General features: G+C 42.4%; 1 protein-coding gene across 7 annotated transcripts in view; it reads right to left on the bottom strand.

Moving 5' to 3' along the window:
* LOC143343663 (uncharacterized) overlaps window positions 1-20,851 on the bottom strand; it is a 97,542-nt gene that overhangs the window by 16,340 nt on the left and 60,351 nt on the right. The window contains exon 1 of one of the 7 annotated variants that reach the window (XM_076768783.1): window positions 19,012-19,104. The exons of the other annotated variants lie outside the window; for them this stretch is intronic. The gene's annotated coding sequence lies outside the window, so the exon portion shown is untranslated. Of the gene's footprint in view, window positions 1-19,011; window positions 19,105-20,851 lie in introns of those variants that run through there. 7 annotated transcript variants of the gene reach the window in all.

Below are 20,851 nucleotides of genomic sequence, written 5' to 3'. Positions count from 1 at the left end.
CGATTTCTACTTCAGAATACGTGACGACCGGTGAAGAGCACAGTTGCCCCGCGGGCAAAATGAGAACCGACGGATTATCGGACTCGGAACTTGAACCAAATCCTTTTGTTTGTCGAACTGCTGCTCCACCATTTGCGCGAACAAAGTATCTTGAGCTTTAATACGGTGAAATCCTAATCTTGATCCCCACTAGTAGCGCCATGACGGTCTGCGTTCAATTTATCATCGGGGGCGCGTCGTCAGAATTTTAGAATCTCCTTTTTACGCCGATGGAAGAAAGAAGGATCCTCGAAGAAATCCCGAATCATATTTAAGCACTCGACAGTGACCACACCTCTTATCCTGGAACCCTTATTTTAAACGTTCCTTTCGGGCAATTGCAACGTAAAGTTCCTTTTATTAAATCAACGCGAGGTACAAACTGGAACTGGCGGGCCAGGTTCAAACAGAATTTTTATCAAAATTCACCGAGGGATCGTTGAATCGTAATGCGCGCGGCAGGCAGATGGACTGACACGACTCGATCTGCATGCAGTTTTCTGGAGCCATGCGTGAAAACGTGGCGAAGGGGGTCGTATCTTCGGTTTTTTGGAAGAGAATAATCTGGAAAATGATGTGGACTTCATTCCTCTACTTACGATGCACCATATGCAAATATGGAAGTATAAATTTTCCACAAAAGTCCCAAGAATATTTTCCTTACAAACTTTTGTAATTTACAAAAATACGTACAATGAATTATACGTTCAAAAATAGAATAGAAATGTAGAATACAGTTTTTTGTACGGGCCCTTGGTTCTCGAGAAAATCGCGTTTAAATGTGCATACATTACGCGCGCGTGCCCCGAACAGTTTCAACGTCGATGTTCTCGGAAATAAGGCTTCCTATTAAAAAATTGTATTACATGTTTCCGATTCATTTTTGCAAGTAAAATAACTTTTAGAAGACGTAAAAATTCTAAGAACATGGAGATTAAGATCGACGAGCACGCAGGTTTCGCGATTCAACTCTGTACTTGTTAAACAAGCTGGAAGAGTGTACGTAACTGGCTATATAAATTAGTAGCTGTTTCGAAAGTTTGCCTTGGATCATAACGGACGGCGCTTTAAAAGTCCCGCGCCGAAGTTTCCATATAAATTAGACCAAGTTCTTCGTAAATAAGAAGCAACGGCCTTTTCCTCGCTCGCTGGAACAATTGGGGGGGGAAATATTTATCGTCGAGTAGCGCACGCCAAATAGCGGCGATCACGAGGTTTTACGATATATTTGTTGCACATAGAGAGCCCGTAGGGGGGTAAAAGTGGATGGCCCGGGAAACGGACGATTTCGCTTAGCTTGAAACTCTTACGTATTGCTGATCAAACAGTCGTATACCTTGTCGCAGCCTCCTCGCGACTCTTATTCCGATCCATTTCCCCTGAAACGATCCTCCGATCTTCGAGGCGAACTTTTCCTCGATTTAAAATTCAGCCGAAAAAGATCGATGAGACCGAACGATTCGATTGATCGTGTCTTGGAACTGTGTAAATGTTTTATTTAATACTAGTCAACAGAAAATTATATATAGAAAGTAGTATTAATAAAAGGTACAAAAAATAGCCTCCACTGATATTTAATTCAAATAACGATTAATTAATTTTCGAACAAGGTCCAAGGTGCAGCGTAATTCAAACGAATCGTACAGATTGGAAAATGAGGGGAGCCAAAAAAGTGATTGCAAAATGTCGAGATGGAAAACAGGCCACCGCGCGAAGTCTCGTGTGAAAATGACAATATTTGGCGTCGCTGAAAAACGAGCAAAATGGCGTCCAATTTTTCGCGCGCGAAAACCGTCAATCTCGAAATTAATTTCTGTTGCGTCGCACGGCGGATCTTCGTTTTTCATTTAAGTTTTATAAATTGCCAGAAAAAAAAGACTGTGTCTTCTCCGTACACGGTCGAACGATGACAGAAGAACGTTGGACCATGCCGTTTCGGGGAATTAACAAGCCATTTCGTTGCATTCCCAGGTAAAAGGAGTACAGACATGAATGCAGGGAATGCGCGAAACAACGGAAGTAGCCTTGACACGGTGAAAGGTTGCAAATTTATCTGCCGGCTTGCCGCTTTCGAGGTCTAATTGCAGTGTTTCCTAGCTCGTCCCGAGACTCCCTGAAGCGCAGTGAATTTCTCCGTACCCCGGGTTTAAATTGCAGCTAGCGCGGGTTTCGAAATGTGACGAAAGCTTCGAATAATTCGGAGTGTCACCGGGGACCCGGCGAGCTTTAAAGTCCAGAGTAATTTGAAAGTCGACAAATCTAGAAATAGTGTAGTCTTAACTCCAACTTTATAATCTTGCTCGTAGCCTCGTTATCTAGGTCAAACTGGACTTAAATTTGTACCCTGTTGAATTCCTATCTCCTATTTCAACGTTTTATTCGTACAAACTCTGTCGTACTCATCCAGAACCAAAATGTTTGCCTCTAGAATAAATGCAAGTCTTATTCGTCAGAACTGTTAACGCTGTATCTTGCAGTTAAACAGGATCTACAGAAAGTATCATGTACGCGCGACTAAGACAGGCATCGCTTGGAAAGCAGTCTCCATAACTCATAGTATCCCTCGGGGGCAAACATCTCAGACCCCTACGGTACCCAAGGGTTAAAATCATCCTTCCCCTGAGCACTCCAACGTACACCGTGAGATGCATAGTCTGTTTCTGTTACTAGTCTGTTTTTGCCACGGAACTCTTGCTCGGATTCGAGGACGATAATCACAGTAATTACCTTAAACTGCTGATTAACAGTGAATACGATGTGATAAGCGACGCTTCTGTTCTAGTAACTGTTTTGTCCCGACGAATAGAGACCAAAAGAGGACTTGGTCTCTCGATAGGTTGATGACAGGACATCCGAAGCAGCCGGTACACTTACGCAGCCGGCCAATGGCCGTCCACGCAGCAGACGCGGAGAATATTATTTTTAATTAACCGTCTCCCTCGAGTACCACCGCCATCGTTTCCATGGTGTCGTTAATCCGAACCATGTGGCGCTATCGGAAATCCAGCAGGCATAATGTTATTATCGACGCTTTTATAATTAGAATTCACGGGGTTCGTTTGGTCTCAGCCAGATCTTTCCGCCGCACCTTGCTCCCTTTCGTTTTTCCATCGAGGTCTCTGTGCGGACTCTTTAATTCCTTTCACCTTCAACTTCGTTCGCCCTAACTGCCATTGCCCCTCTGTCTTCCCCTTTTGTCACATTATACGAGGGAATTAAGGTCTTTCTCCGGCATGACCGGTGCAGAAACTCTGAATATGACTGCAGGGGGAAGCCGTGATCGTTGGTAGCAACGAAATAAGTTCTGGAAATAAGCGGGAAGGGTAAATGCAAAGAGCGAGTCGAGTCCATTAAGTAGGAATAGCGATCGAGTCGAAATGCTTTACGTCGGTACATTTTACTTCGTTCCACGCTTTCTTGACTGCTTGTCCCTTCGTGAAAGGGAACAATTTCTTCTTTAAAATTAGTACAAGAATTTATTTTTTGATGTACATGCAAATTACTCGAAAAGTATGCGAAAAGTTTCTACTGTTATTCAAAGTCGGACGTTTTTGTAAGTTCAAGAAGTTTGGAAACTCTCGGAGGTGTTAAAATTCTTGGCCATTGAATGTCATGAATATGTTCGAAAGTCGTGAAAGTCTTGGAAATTGTACAAGTTAAAAGAATCTAAGCCGTGTCAGAAAAATAAATAGTCCACGCTTGTTCTTCGTGCACGCTCGCAGAGTCTGCGGGTGAATTTTTATAATTTTAAGCAGATAATGCACAAAAGGGCCGAGGATAAAAGAACGTACCAAAGTTCGTGCAAATATTTTAAGTAATTAACTTTGCGTTGTGTTTCTTTACATTTACTTTATAATTTTACCGTTGCTTCGTGCTTTGCGTTGTCTACGAAAGCTTGTGATCTTGTTGTAAACGAAACGCGTGGAAGGAGTACAAACGTTTATCGTAACTCGGGAGGACAGGCTCGAAGAAAAGACGTGCGAGGAGTTAAGAAATATAAAGTATGAAATACGTGCAGCGTTGAGAACCGTCTGACTGACTGAGCACGCCTAGAAAAATAATATCGTGAGTCGCGTGCCCTGCCCCTCCACGGTCCGTTGCCTTGAAGAACCATCTCGAGTTTCTAACTTCATCTCTGTCCAATGCCCGCGGGGTCACCTTCTCTCTCCAAACAAACGCTCTATAGGCATTGAAAGCATCAATGACCGTGCCAAGAAGGAAGCATAGGTTCTCATCCTATTATTAAAGTCAAACTGCATCGACACGGTCTGTTTTCTGTAAGCGCGTTCATCGAGAAGTAGCAAACATTTTTATTTTTGATAAAAGTTAGGTTAGAAGGCAATAAATTTTTACATTCTACAAAAGTTCACGTATTTCCCGGGGGCCAGGCGTTTCCCAATTTTCTCTGAAAAATATTCTGGATGGAATTCTGGCCATCAGTGCGGGATCGTTAATTTGATAAGGGTTAATGAAATTACCGGCTGAAATTTGCGTCTAGGCGTGTCGCGCAGCGTCGAGCCTCGAGTTTTCGTGCTAAAGCGTCGAACGCCACTCACGAAGAATTTAATAAATGAATCGAACACATTCGTGGCTGATCTGATAAATTGAATGAACGCACGGAAAATGCCGGGACCACTGTTAGCAGTAAATTGCTGGGCGTGAAGCAAATGTCTCATGAAATACGTCAAAATGTGTCCGCGCGAAACGTTCATCCGGTCGACGTTGGTATTTTTGTTCTTTTTATCTCTCTATTTGCATCAAAATTACGTAATTCCTTCTGTCATCCGGTGATTTATTGCCTGCTGGATTATTCATGCCATAATCGTGTAAATTTCGTGCGTGCCAAGTGGAGTTTACAAAACTTATTTACGAAACATCCCCGTGAATCATCTTTCAACAATTTTTATTGCCTCCACCGTCATCGAATCGAAGTTAATATTTGCGGAAAACAACGTATTTATGATGTAGGCAACGTAAACGTTCACAGATTGAAAATATTCGTGCTCTTTGACGTGGAGGTTTCATTAAGATGAATATAAATTCTCTTTCCTACGGTTCTTCGGCGTACTAATCAGCTTCGTCCATGCATTTTCAAGAAGCAATATAGGCAAACTGAATAGGAAGTCTTTTAAATATGAATCGTTCACGAAATTCTCGGCTAATGGTTAATTATTTTCGAAACGTAAGTTCTCGTATCATTTTGAGGTTGACTCCTGCAAAATGGCGAGTCGAAGGAAAAAGGTATTTCTCGTAAAAAGATGAAAAAGCATCGATTCGACGGATATTTCTCGCATATTGAATTTCGATTTCCAAAAGTCGTATGAACACCTCCTTCAAGAAAAAACCCGTGGATCTACGCGTATTACGAACGAAGAAACAGGGAAACACGACTGCTCTTTACGATGAGGTTGGCTAAAGTTCGATTTCCGAGGAAGATCCTGGAGAATTCTCCTTGCATGGAGAAATCCGCAGGAGGAGTGGAACTCGTGGAACGAATCACTATCAAAAGAAAAGTAGAGGGATATTGGCGGTACTAAAATGCGAATGAGGCTGAGAATACAGTGAATAACGGTGACCAAGTACAATTTCCGTAACAAAGTCGCGAAAATATTTCCGTTTTCTCGTGAACTTTCCACACATGGGAGGGTTTTATGTCGTGTCGCGATGCTCGTAGAGTCATCTGCAGGAAGAAAAATATAACTGGAAGACGCCTGAGAGCGTCAATGGCGCCCCGAGAATGTAAATGCACGGATTATTCGATGTCATCGGAAATATCGGAAAGATGACATCTTATCGGTGTATTGACAGGATGCAAAATGATATTTCATTGAAACGGATGTAAAATATTTAACTTCTCTCGAACAAATAATACTTATCTGCTCAAATCACGCGACGAAATAATATTCTACGTATGAATACGCGAAAGACAAATTGGCTAAATCAATTAATCTAAAAAATTATGCCCAAACTACTCGACGAGAAATTTTATCGTCAGTAAAAACAATTGCGAAGATTCCGCACGAGAAACTTACAAATTCTACGAACAAGAAGTCTCGAATGATAAAATCCCGTCCCTTTCTTCAGTCTCGCGTATTTATCAGGCAAAAATATTCCCGGCGCATCGCTCTCGGAAAAACGTTTCGCTTAAAAAATTCATAAGCGCATCAAGAACATCTTTTCTCCTGTAAGGGCTAGAGATTCGCGAGACGCGGACAAGGCAACACATAACGCGTTCACAGCGCAAAGTGGAACAGATTTAGCGCAATCGAAATTCAAAGGATATAGCGAAGATTCTTAATCAGATCGCCAGAGTTGTTAAATTTTTGTTAATTTTTTCGTTTGAAATGGCGCGTCAAGAGTGACAGTGAACAGGGTCACGTAGACTCAACAGAGACGCTTGCCAGACTCTGGCGAGGTACGAAGGAGGACGGCTCGTTGCGGAATTTATTCATGGAACTTGTCTTGTTTCGATGTTAATGACACGTCCGATCCTTTGTGAAATCGTCGATAATGAAGGAGCGAAAAGAATGGGGTGCTTCGCTATCGATTGCGTCGCGTTTCGAAGGAGGGTAGGGATTTGGTTCCCCCATTACCAGACCGAATCGTCAAAGTCGCAAATTTCAAGAGATAAAAGTGCGCGCCGAGGCGCGAGATCGATTTCATTCGCAGAAGAGAGGCATCGAGCTTTAATTTGGCCGGCGGAACGAGCTGCTGAGCTGGCCGCGAATTTTGGCGAATTCGGTTGATCGGACGGATGAGCGGTCTGCTACGTAAATTCGTCCGGAGTTGCTTGATTGAGTGGATCGGTGGTCTGCCCTCGAGAATTTTTATAAAATTAGTTGATTGGATAAGCGCTAGTAGCGGGCTTCGGTAATTTTCACGTTCGATCGGAGAGCTTCTGATAAATCTACTGTTCGAATTTTATATAACGATCCTCTAATTTTGACGTTAGAGTTTAGAGGTACGGTAATCGACAGCGGATGATGACAGACGGAATTACTCGTCGTAGAAAGTTATCTCAAGCTTCAAAACTGTTGCTCGTAGAGCGATAAGATCATAGTAAACTGATAAAATTGGAGACTTCGATGCTACAGACCTGCGCAAGAAATGTATGTTAAACATAAGCGGTCGATTCCACGTAATTTTCTTACCAGAAGACTATCGTAACATTCTCCAACTTCAGCTGTCTGTTAACGGTAATACTCGGATAACTGCAATGAAATTGAGACAGTAACATTTCACTTAGTCGGGGTTGGCGTTTTCATTCCAGGAATCGACCTTTCGTATCTCGGGCTGAGACCCAGCTGTGCGTGAACCGTTTAACGAAGAGAACGAACGAGATACACCGAGAGTGAGTGTAACAGCGAGAGCGTCTCGTATTACATACGCTCGGTCGCTGAAGTTCAAAGCGATACCGCGTGCCTATCGGCGCGGCAACCACTCGTGCAAACGAAAAACTTTTGTATTTCTCAATCTATCCTCATGACACTATTATTAATCGATCGGTACGGTTCCCTGGATGAAAACGAGACCAAACAAAGCTGTGTTCGGACTATTTTTAAATGTACTTAGTTGGCAGTCGTTCAGAAAACAGTCTTTGATGGGGGAAAAAACCTCGCCAATGGCAAGTATCCCTAACACAGATTCGTGCAAGAAGCGAGGCAATACTGTAAGTCTCTCCTTTCTGACTTCCATTGGTAAGCAACGATTCGTATCGGCAAATTTACAATATATTCGATTACCCGAGGTAAATTCATTGCAGTTACGCGAGCATTACTGTATTTTAAGGAAGAAGCTAGTTTATTCGATGTTGTAGCACCGAAACTGAGCAGCTCACGAACATGGTGGAATATCGATTCGAGAATTCGGTATCACAGAATATCTACGAAGAGATACTGCATATGAGGCTTGAATATTTAACATCCACCATGGTCTCTTTCAAGGCTTGTCTCGCTGGGTAGATTATCGAAAGATAAGCGCTTCGAGAGGTGGAACGGGGTGACAAAGACTACCAGACCCAAAGCTGTTCTCGGGTTGCGCTTTTACCATGGCTTACTCTTTCCATTTTCTTCTTTTCAGTTCACTTACGCGCAATCTCACTGGCCACTTAATTCTTTTCACGTGTTCCTTTCGCGTCTAGCACAGCAATGGGAAAGAATTGCGGAAACCGCTTCCAAGTTTCAATATTGCAATCTAAGAAACGAGTTTATTCAATGCGAGTACGATTTACCTCTCGTACCATTCCACTAACCCATCCCACACGATCCCAACTATCTGCCCCAGTCCATCATACCTCCAACTTTCAAGTCCCCGTTTCCTATACAGCTGCTCACTATTACAATTCTCTTTCCATCAGTGTACGAAACTTCTATAAACCTATACCTCCCTCAAACTAGTTGCCGGATCGTTTATCCCTAACCGCTATACCCGACGCCCCTACATTCTTCATGTTCTCAATTTTATTAAATAAAACGATAAAAATTAAGAATACATCGACAATACGTCGAGCAAATTTTGCTTAATAATACATTTTAACAGCGCCTCCGAAAGCTGAAGCGCGCCCTATTGGCTCGAAGTTTCGGTTACCTCGGGAGAACATAATACGCCGTGATACGTAACTTTGACCTACAAATCATCCCTTTAAATTTTTCCATTAATTATATCTAGTTTCCGGAGTCGCGAGTTGCGGTTACTGCCACACAGCACAACTTCGGAACTGGGTAGACCAGTTCGGGAACTATAACTTTCGGGGCTTGGATATCGGTAACTTTGCTAAAACTTATAATGCTCGAATTAAGATTGAAGCTCGGATAATAATGAAATTACGTACCCAGCAGAACGTGTTAACCCGTGGAGGTCTCAAGGATTTGCATAAATCTCCGAGTTTCTCGCGCAATCCCCAAATCAAAATTGTTTGAAATATTTCATTGGTCGAGTGCGGGAGTAAGTTCAACCTTTATAACATTTTAACAAATACAACGCAGGGTACACAACGTTGTAAAGAGGGACCAGTGCCCCTAGGGTATGGAAGGTCTATTTGGGGGTCTGTTACTGGGAAGGATAGGTCGTCCTTAGGGGACTCATACTTCTCAAGTTGCATTATCGACTCGTCTCCTGTCGTAAGGCATTGTTCCTCTTTTCTTAGCCCCGTAGCCACCTGAGAGATTTGAACTTCGAGTTGGTACCACCTTCATTGTTGATCTACCTACATTGGAGTTAATGAGATTAACCCTGACCTAACCCAGATGTGTCCTACAATATCGTACAAACACACGCAGGAAGAAGTGCTAAATTACCAAATAGAATCCCAACAGAGCTTTCACTAACGAAAGTCCCGGATTTCGGAGATCCAAGCGGGTTATATCTAGCCCACTATTGATCCTCAGTCCCCTGAACTAGTTTCACCATAAACTAAACCGAAGTCTCAACGCCAATTACAATTGCCAGTGAAGGGAACAGAGAAAAGACTATAAACCAACAACCAGTGAAGCGCCTACTAACAAACGTTTCGATCTCATTAATCCGAGAAGAGGATCGATTCGTACATAGCTTACTACCATGAGTCAAGGAGTTGTATCATAAACGGAATCGATAGTAGTCTGATTGATCGTTTCATGCGCCAACATCGTTCTGATTTCAACGATTCAAGAAGAGGAATCTAACTATAAAGTACCCTAAAGCTCATGGTTTATTATGCTCGAATACAGCAGACTACGAGCCAAGAACTCTAGAAGTGTCCACTAATGGATCATCCAGATCAGTCAATTCTGTTTCGTTCTGGCTTCAGAGCCCATCACCATGACGTTTCATCTGGCTAAGAAGAGGACTCTTAGCTGACTAGTGATAGTTTTTAGGACCTTCGTGAATCGATCCTTGTGCAATTCCATTTCAACATCCGTTCTGCCAGGTCTAACTCCGAAAGAGACAGGTGGAAGTAAGAAGATAGTTTGTCAGCAATTGGCGGGAATCCGGTCGATGAGTCGCAGTAAAGCGGGTAACTGGATGTCTCTTTAGCGTAGTCGCGATTAGTCGTGTCTGCCGGGTTCCTTTGGCCCGCTCCTTGCGAGGAAGTAAACGGAGAAGTTAATCCGCGAGGTGCGAGACTCACCGCCCGTATAAATTACATTTACAAGTTTCTTCGCGGTAAGGACGTTAACGCCCAGCGCATCCATGGTTCCAGATCGGCACGGAGTTTACGCAGACGCCGGATTCCCTGCAGTTACCGTAAGGACGAGGGTAGGGGAATTAACCTGCCTGAAATACAATCTGAAATTAGAGGGAAGGCTGTAAATGATGCGTCACGTCGCGAACTTCCCGCCGAGGAACAGCGAGGGAGTCGCGTTATACCTTGCAAGAGCTTAGCAATTTCCCCTGGTCCTGTTCCTGTTAACGGCGGTTGTTTGCTGTTACACGAGAGCCTCTCGCCGAAGAAGATCCTTTTTTGGCGTCGCGCTACTTGAAGTTTCACGATTGGAACTACCACTTGGAATTCTGGAATTTAGATTTAGAAGTCCTGGTCAACTTGAGATCATCACCAAGTCTCGTGTAGAGAGAATTGGGCGAGATTTCCTTCTCGCAAGAAAATGCTGTTCCTACCGTGTGCCATATTATTTCCTATTATTGCTGGTACTTTTATTCCATATTACTTTCATACGCCCTTAAAAACGTTATCGTTACTTCTCATCCTTGCCATTATTACCAAATATTATTTTTTGCTGTTATTTTTCGATATTATTATCGGGTGGCGTCTGCCTCGCTATTGTGGCACTATTATCAAAAATTATTTCGTCTGCTGGGACGATGGTTGCTACCATTATTATATCTTGTAATTGCTATTATTATTATTATTATTAGATATTTTCACCAGGTTCCATTAGCGATATTATCGTTACCCGATATTCTATTTTGTTATCATTACTGCAATCGATATTACCCTTTTCGTTCTTGATTCGTTATCCACTGAGATGTTCTTTCCTTCAGTTAGCGTTACTATTACCGTTTCCGTTGTTTTAATGAGAGATATTATTACTGCCTTTTGAAGTTGAAAATATCGACGTACCGTTAGTACGTTATTAATTTTCCCTCAGAATTTTCAACTAAATTGTTGGGCTAACAGGCGAACCAAGTTTCAAGAGAATAAGTTTCTGCGGTAATGATAATGAATAACGAAAAGGAAGGAAGGGCGGAGAGATGGCTACAAATGTACACGAAGCGACTGAAACTTGCGTAATAATTTGTTTCCACGTTGGCGGAAGAGTAAGAAACGGCTATGAACGTAAAACGCGGTACGTCATAAAAGAGCATTTACTTTTCTTTCAAATAATTGAAGGAAAACGGTTTTACGAAACTTTACTTATCATTAATAGAGGTCCTATTAACGTTTCATAAATAAGCAATTATGTTCACGGTGACTTGCACAACAAGAACCGAAATTCCTTGCCATGACGTGCCGCGACAACGTCATTTAACTTTTTAGTTAAGAAACATTAATTAATTTCCATTCTATATATTTTCGTCGTTCTGTAAAATTATGTTCAGTCGTTTCTTTTAGAAGATGACAACATTCTCATGTTTATTACGAGGTTATTGTCCAGTGGTAGCAGCGACTCGAACGCCATCTACGTTCTCGATATTCGATACGACTCCGATAAAGAAAATGGAGGCTCTTGCCGTATTCAGAATTTCGCGACGCTCTGGCCATTCTCTCTGCCTATCGTCATTCCGTTGGAACAACCGAGGAAACACGATTCAAAAACGACGCACACGTGTCATTCGGCTTTTGACGCGGCGCCGGAAGTGCAGTCGAGTAGTTGGGGAGATACGTGACCCAGCATCCCGCTTATCCGTTTTAGCGCTGCTCGTGTCGACGTATCGGCGAAAGAGCGTAGGTTCTTTCTCCCGCCTCTGTTCTGTCTATTTCCTCGTCTTTCGGGCTCAACGTCGACGCTTTCAATCGGATCCTTTACTCGCAGGCAAATGCACGGGCGTCGCGTTCTGGAATACCAGCGGACTGGGCGCGTTACCGCTCGGTACGTTATTGCCAGCTGAGATCCGAACGGAAGCGAAGTGCTCTTCGAGAGACGTCTAATCCGCAGAGACCGCAGAGCCGGTTCCTTGAGCAAAACCGAATCGAGTTGAATCGAAATCGAGTTTCCAATCGGGTACGAATACGTTCCACGTGGCAAATAATTGGGCACCGACTACGCCGGATAAACGTTTTCGTTTCGATTCGCATTTCGGTCGAACGTATGAACAGTTGGATTCTAAGATCTTCGGGAGACATTGAGACCCTAACCCAAAATCTTCGAACCGTAAAGATTTCTACAAGAAGAATTTAAATTCATTGCTGTTCAAAGTGTGAATTTATCCAGTAATAAAAAGTATTCGAACGAAGGGATAGAGAAAACTTCGTTATGCAAAAATTGAGTAGTCTTGAAAGTCACCCGCGGTCTTAAATAATATAATTTGCCGATGTAATCATAAGAATCCAGATTTTTAAAACTGATATACTTCTGGAAGACGTTTTCAGTGTTCCCTTGTTATCGAAAGCTTTCAGCTTGGAAGAAGTTGCTCGACCCGTGAGGAAAGTAAAAATTTTTAAACGAGGAAAACTGCATGATCATTTAGCCACGAAATGGGTCGAAAAGCATTGGGCAGATTCGGTAATATTTAAGGTACCCAGCTCAGACATTCTTTCGGTACGAGCGCATTGGGCCGGCTAACCTTTCGCGTCCCATTTGAAGCCATTTTGCAAGCAAACGGATTTATTTGACAAGGTTACCAGGAGGCTCGTGAATTTCGAGCGGTTTTGTCGCATGCAAAAAGCTCGCCGGAAAAGTAGGGGGAATTTTATGGCGACGCGCGTGTAATGCGCGATGCGAATTTACTTCCTGTTGGCATTGTCCGCGGAGCTTTGTGCCGAAAACGAACAAAGAACGACTGGCGAGAACAAATTTCGAGAAATTTTCTCTGGTTACACCACCGTCGAGTTCCCCTGGCGTAATGTAACGTGTCATTGTTTCTGTTTTCAGATTCTTCAAATTATTTGCTTGCCAACAACGCAGAGGATGACATACTACTATAGATACAGAGATCCATTTGTCCTTACTACTAGCGCCGCCAGTGGACTTAGCAGCAGATATACGGGACTTCCCCTCAATAGCTATAATCGTGTGAGTAAACACTTATGTATTATAAATTATTTGAAGTTTTCTGCGTTTACGCGAAAAAACCTTAAGAATAACTTTTGTACATCGCTACGACATAAGATACTAACTATTCCAGAGGTACTCTGTCATTTTATCGCGGAGTGTACCGTCCAGTGCCAATTTTATTTAAATCAGCGTCCCTTACTACTGACTTTCTCCTCAGGCCCATCGGTAGTTGCAGGGAATTTGCAATCGCGGATAGTTTTCCCCCGGTATCGAGCAAACAGTGGAGCGCAGCAGGTGTACGTTGTTTTCCATGAAACACGGATTTTCGGGGTTATTTGAGAAAAAATTTGAATGTTACAAGCGGAACAAACGGATATTCGCGCTCGCGCTGTTGTTGACACGGGCACGAGTCTATTGCGCGACAAGCGATCGTCGCCCCGTGTAACTGCGAAAGCAGCGAGCAAAACGTGATAAATGTTTTTAATAGATGTACGGACACGCGAACGGGGAAACGAGCAACGAGAGCCAACCGGTTGTCGAGAGCCTCATCGCTTGTCAATTTTTCCAACTCGATCGATGGACGAAAATTTCAACATTTTTTACGATAAATTCTTGTAAATAGCTGCAGTTCTGCACGGAACAATTTTCCATGTAATTACTGAAACGCATGACTTTTATATTCGTTCTATATACAATAATATTGTTCAGACTAACCACAGACGAGGTATACGAGTGGACCTTACACCTTATGGATTTTCAAAAATTTCAAATCATTCTGAAAAAATTATTTTTGATTGCAGTGGTCAATTACAATCATTTTTAGTGAATAGACATACCCCCGAATTCCTACGCACTTTCGAGAAAAAAATTCCTTACCGAAAATACAATGTCTGACCAATGTCTGACCAATTCCCCTGAAATGTCATGCGTATGCTTAAAAAATCATAACTCCCGTACGGATTGGAGGATTTTAATGTTTCAAAATGCAAACAACGCGTATTTTGGCGAAGAATATTTAGAAATTCCAAGAATGTTCGAACAGTTGTTTCATGAAAGAAGTTTCATTACTTGCTAGGTCGAGGTAGGGAATTTTTCAAGGGATGGAGAAAGGGTCCAATCGAAAACCTAATACGATGGTAATCAGTGCTGAGGCTCCTTCGATTCTTCGGTTTACCAGCTCCATCCGCTAGCCAAAGAACCCCAGCCGGAGCATTGAAAATTTATTGGACTTGACCCCTTCCATCTCACCACCCTCGTCCCCGTCGCGGAGCCCTGGAAGACAGGCCTTTCGATATCTTAATAATCTTATTCTAGTCGACGCGGAATGTTCCAACTTTCCGAATATTCCAATTGGGTTATCCATGTTTTTATTTTCAAAACTATCGTTTAAATTTCAAGGTCAATTTGTCAAAACAATTGTCAAGGTTCCAGAGATTCTAAAGGTTATGTAATTTCATCAACTTCGAGGATCGAAGATCTGGAGCGGAAAGAAACGACTATTGTCCAAACTTGCGAGTCCATTACCGTCAGTGCTAAATGTTTTGGCCACTCAAGGTCGCTTTCCCAACCGCGAATAAAAGACGTTGATGCTAACATGTTCGAGGATGTTATACGATCGAACTTGAGCACTCCTGAGCACTAAGCACAGAACATACATTTACTGTCAATGGAATCTATTTGCCTTGACGTCTGCGGTCCCCTTCGTGTTGATTTTGCAGCGAACAATAGAGCGGAGCAAAGACACGAGAACCTAGTAGACACTATGGTTGTCTCTTAATAGCCTCGAGCGGCCAAAATATTCAGCGTGAACTTGGTAATTATTTCCAGTACTGCAACGTTTCGTTTAGCGAGAATTCTCCGTTAGGATAAGTGCAGCGTATACAGGGTGTTCGGCCACCCCTGGGAAAAATTCTAATAGAAGATTTCAGAGGCCAAAATAAGATGAAAATCAAGAATAAATTCAAAAATTTCAAATCGTTCTCGAAAAATTATTTTTAGTTGCAGAGGTCAATTACAATCATTTTTGGTTAATAGACACACACTCGAAATCCTACCCATATTCGAGAAAAAAATTCAGTACGGTCGGAACTTTAAACGTTAATAACTGTTTAACGAAGCCTTCATCAACAAATTGGCATTCTTGATTTTCGTCTTATTTTGGCCTCTAGAATCTCCCATTAAAATTTTTCTGAGGGGTGGCGAACACCCTGTATGTCGCCCCGCAGTTTTCGTGCTACATACATAGAATCAATGGATAAAAGGTTTCCTGTTGCGTGGTTCGCATCTAGTCGCGGTAACGAAACGCGAGACACGCGCGCCGGCCATTTTGTTTCGTTTCTTGGTTTCTGCCACGGCATCAGCCGTTTCGCAATTAGCTCTCGAGCCTCGATTCTCGCACGCACGAACGAAAAACTGCTCCGAGAACCACATTGTTCGTAGAGTTAGTAATGATGCCCTCGGGCAGAAAGACGTTTTCCGATGCTCGTAATGAAACGCAGAAAACCGAGACATTAGACCGCCCTACCCCACCCTTTCCATCCTGTACCCCCGTATATCGCGGGTAATCGCGGCCAATGCTGCTTCCGTAAAGCGAAACCATCGGATGCTGTTCCTGGGATACGAAAACGAGAATAAAACGCGTGTCTGGCGATCGATAACGAACCGCACGAGATGCAACTATATCCAGGCAAGGCGTTATGTGCACCGTGTATGTCATTTGCACACACTGTGCGGTCCATTGTGTCGCGATCGGATCGGAAGGTGGGTCTTCATGAATATGTAAGTCGATAGGTGCATACTTGATAGGTTAGGCGCATACCTTGAACGTTTGTAGGTTGCTTGCAGGCTTTGACTGTTTTTAGGTTAATTGCATACTTTGATTGCTTGTAGGTTATGCGCATACTTGATGGATTAGATGCATACTCCTTATATTTATAGGTTGGGTGCGTAATTCGTGTGTTTGTAGGTTAGGTGCCTATTTGATATGTCAGGCCCATACCTCTTATATTCATTACTTAAGTATATACTTCGTTTGTTTACTAGCGTGAACTACGAATATGGGTTAAGTGGGCGTCTGAAAGGTTTATCGAATGAGTTGGTTTGCGAGCGTTTGAGAAAGGTTTCAAGTTATTATTAATTTTGTTTAATGGTACCGGAGTTTTGCAGATATTTGATGTTTAAATATTATTATTTGGCGCGGTACGTTGTTCCGTGGTAAACGTAAAAATTACGGGACGTTGGCACGAGTAATAATTCGCTTAATGTTTCAGGGAATAGAAAATTCTGTTATCTCGCGCGGAGATGCTGTTCCACGGGCAAATTGTTAGCGGGGGAATTGGAATTCGTTTAAAAATTTGAAACCTCATTTTCCTGGAGAGAATATCGTTACTGCAATCGGTCCTTTTACGCGGCAATCAAGGTTTATTCAACAAACACGAAATTCATTTTCGCTACGGAGAAACGAACGATGGAATAAACTTGAATATTTTGAAAAGTTCTAACGCTTCATGGTTTGAAAATATTTTCGAACCAGTTCGCGAAAGTAAAGAACGTTTCTAGAGCTATTAACTAAACGCTTCGATCGATAAAAACCCCAAGAAGTCTTCGCTAAATTCCATCGTTTGAGAATCGTTAAAGGGAAAAATAAGTAAGAAAATACAACGAATTGTAGTGTTCCGGTTCGTCCATCCAATCGTGTCCGCTATCCCAAGATGCAAATACAAGTACTACGCCCACTGATGCATATTACACGTGCGTCAGTACTTGACGAATTGTTGCCACGCCTGTCTGCTCAGAATCGACTGATCAGGAAGCCTATTCGACGGTCGACAAATTGTTTCGAGTGGCTGAATCGATCTCTTCCGCACCAATCTGCTCGAGCAGTCGTAAAATTGATGTCAAGGCCAGTCACGAGGGTCCTAATCGCCTGGTCGAAATCTTTGTGAAGCATTCGTCATCGTCGACGATTGCACCGGAAGATCAATCTTAAGAAACTATCTAGACTAGTTATTCGAAATTCGCCTCAGATGTGAATTCTGATGTTTGAGAAAGCTTGGCTGGGTTTAGCCACGCGTGGGTTAGAACATATAGTCTAAGAAACAGTTATCAGTATTGCTGGAGTTGATGTCTCCGAAGGTAACTAACCACCAACTTGTTGGAGTCCGGAGCTAACCTCTGAGGCAGAAGTTCTCAATCGTTTTCGTATCAAATATAACTATTATGGGATTGAAGTATCAGTTTGTAGAAGTCATCTTTCTTGATGACGTCTACAGATTGCTTTGAATCTTCATAGATCTTAACCCTTCCTTGTAGATACATCAGTCCTAATCAACTAATGTTTCTTCCAAACTAAAACTATTTTTATTTTGAATCGAATTAAGGATTTCCTTCCGTTGTCCTAAGACGGTGGTAGTCAGTTTATCCTCCTTGTCAATTTATCAGGAGGTACGGACGTTGTCTTTTCAACAATATTTTTTAGAGCAACATCGAAGTTCACCCTCGCCAGCAGATAGGAATTGGCTAGTGTCTACGTTCCCAGAGAATTCTCGAACGTGTTTAGAATGCTTTTTCCGGTCTCCGCTCGTCGCAGTTTTCCGTTGTAACAGCGCCACTTTAGAGAGTCACAGATGCTTCAACCGGTCGTAGATAAACGTGACACGAACGTCGCGAAGTTCGCCACGTCGTTTTCACCGATTCGCGGGCAAACTGATACTTCCGTGTACGATAGCAACGCTATCGTCGGTATTCCATTGTGCTCCAACGTTTTCCGCCGACAATGGCTATATCCAGAGTCTGCAGCCCCAGGTATTATAACAACCGCGGATCCAGCAAGAATCCGGCAAGCCAATATGAGCGGGGTATGCTTAAGATTTTCGGGAATGCAACCACCATAGAAATGCATAAAATAGCGTTGCAGACACCCGAAGCTTGACGCGCCATTAAAAGAGCAACACACCAGGCGCTTAGGATACCTTTGCTGACCACAATTTGTCATCATCTTTTGTTCTCGTTCGGCGTCCACGTTGGACGTATTTTGTTGGCCGTGTATGTACACTGTATATTGGTTACTTCGAAACTGCTCGCTTGCAGAAATTCAAGTGGAATTTTCTGAGGTTGCCGGTATGAAAAGGTGTAGGTAACGAGATGCAGATCAACCTCGCAGCTAGCTGCAAAGACGTGGAAACTGTTTTCACAGAATCTTTTTGCCGGAAACATTTTTTCGCGCGAGGAGAAATTTGGTTGAACGAGGCTTGGAAATAATTTCTACTTCTCCGACGCTAGATATTATTTAAAGAGAATTGAAGGAGCTTCGAGCGGTTGAAACCCGATTTCGTGGCGCTTAAGCTTCCCATTTGCGGAGAAGACTCGAGCACAATCCGGGTGGTTACTTTTATGCAAAAGCGATTTATCTGCTTTATTTAAGCACTAACTCGAGAAAGACCAAGAGTGATATTCACGAGACTCTGATCAAATTTTAACATTTAAAGGTAAATTCTTACCCTCTGGAAACACCCAAGTAAATATATACATAAACGTCAGTGAAGTTTAGGACTCTATACGAGGTGAATCTCTTAAGAGTTTTAAATATATTTGTGTGCCCGCACCTTTTGCATCTCATTTTGATTCGCTGATGGGTTTTCAATCTCCCGATAAATGTTCTTCGATTTCCTATAAAAAGAACCGATCAACGTTCGATTTTCTCACAGCTAATGGGGACGTGGCGTTCGCGGCGAGGCTAGACAGTAAAAATGTCGGTGCTACACGGGCGCAGAGACCAAACAGCAATAAAGTATCGCGATATACACCCGCTGCAACTTACTGCAATTGCTGACGCCGGCGGAATCGTAATGAGGAAGTCCAACGATCGGCGTGACCAGCGTAGCAAAGTTCAGAGTTACCGTGACGGGGCCAATTCTTTGCGAAAACAGCTCGGAATTTATACCGTTGTCAAACGACGCTTTAAGCACCGCTACGTCTACCAAGTTAAAAGACACTGTCTGGTAATAAAGAAATATCCGAAACGCAAGGAGGAAAAGTTATGCAAGTCGAGCACGACAGAGATCACGTAGCGTCTACATATATAAACATCACCAACAATAAAAAATCGACATCGTTATTAGAGAAATTACCAATTATGAAAATTGGATTCGAACGCATGATATGTTTATTCTGTTTTGGAACACCGAATCCTTTTTATAGGATCTAATTGGTTCAGAATATTGGAATACCGACAACATCGAGGAGTTTTCGACGCAAAATGTATTTGGAGTTAGGCTGGTAATGACAGCAATTTGCATACCACTTAAGCCCTTATATTTTATTTGCTTTTACATAGTTGAATTTATGCCCTTAATTTGAAGTAATAAGAACGTCAAGTAAACGAGTAAAAATTTCAACTTAATGAGCAATTATTAAAGTATTAAAAGTCGATATTGTTGAAGTATTAATATGTTACGTTGGCACCGCTGGTGGGTTGGTACGGGTAAGAACGTGTGAAATAATGAAGGAACGAAATTTGTTTTCTCTTGTAGAATGCACGTGCTTGTTTGTATACAATGCCTAAATCCACAATAAATGGTTTTGTGGTATTTGGTGATATGGCGTACAAGATATAACACGGTGTACGTGCTTAGAATAGTAGCCAGATACATAGAACATCCCCAGATATGATAAATAAAGTCTCACTAATTTGTTTGCTTAAGCAAGCTATTTTCTATTTACGTTTCGGATAAATATAATAGCTTATAAACGTGAAAGTTTATGAAAGCATAAAATAAAGTAATAGTGAAAAAAGTTTACATACGAAACAAAGTAAATGTATGGAAAATTATACGAGATCGCAGAGATACATTAGCATTTATGAAAATATACGCTTGAGATATGCATTTAATAATAGACGTAATAAATTATTCTATTATACCATGTACACCATAAAGAAGGACTTTGTGTAAACAAAACCACGTGTCTCTGGTAAAAAGAGCCAGGCCTAACAACATAAAATATATAAACAATCATATTTATTGTATAATAGTCTATCGTAGCTAAGTATCTAGCTTTGGCTTGGACGTGAAAAAATTTTATTCGATACAATTGGAATCGAGAAAACAGGAATAAAAATACGTTAACCGCTTCGTCGTTCGAGGTGGAACGATTTAATTGTCGTCGGTTCGATCTCGATCGAGATGTTCTCGAGATTCTTTCGCGATGGCCGTGCACTTGCGTCGTTCGAAAGAGCGAAAATTTCATTACGGCTCGGTTTTCGTGCATTTTAAGCGGCCGCGGCCTCGCTTCGTTTCTCTACATCGTTATCGCGAAAACGGTAAGCGTCGCGACGCCCCGGGGTCGTCATTACGGCCGAGCAACGCGCGATTTCATTACCGACGCCCGACCTTATGCTCTGCAGCCCGCTATTGCACCATTGTGTTCCGCGCGTTATGCAGATGCAGTTCCGCATTACGTCGCTTTAGGACGCCCGAGATCTGTATTAACTTGCGAAAATTTTGGAAACGCGGTTGCTAGCTACGGCTACGGTGTCCTTGCGTTATTTACGGAGCCTTGTATCTGTCTTGGTGTTGTTACTTGCTCTTATCAGAACGTTAAAAAAGAATATATCGAGGTTAAGTAAATTTTCCATTTACCACCGATTCTAGAAACAGCGG

The sequence above is a fragment of the Colletes latitarsis genome, chromosome 7 (assembly GCF_051014445.1).
Source record: "Colletes latitarsis isolate SP2378_abdomen chromosome 7, iyColLati1, whole genome shotgun sequence".
Lineage (NCBI taxonomy): Eukaryota > Metazoa > Arthropoda > Insecta > Hymenoptera > Colletidae > Colletes > Colletes latitarsis.
This window is presented reverse-complemented; position numbering and strand designations above follow the sequence as displayed.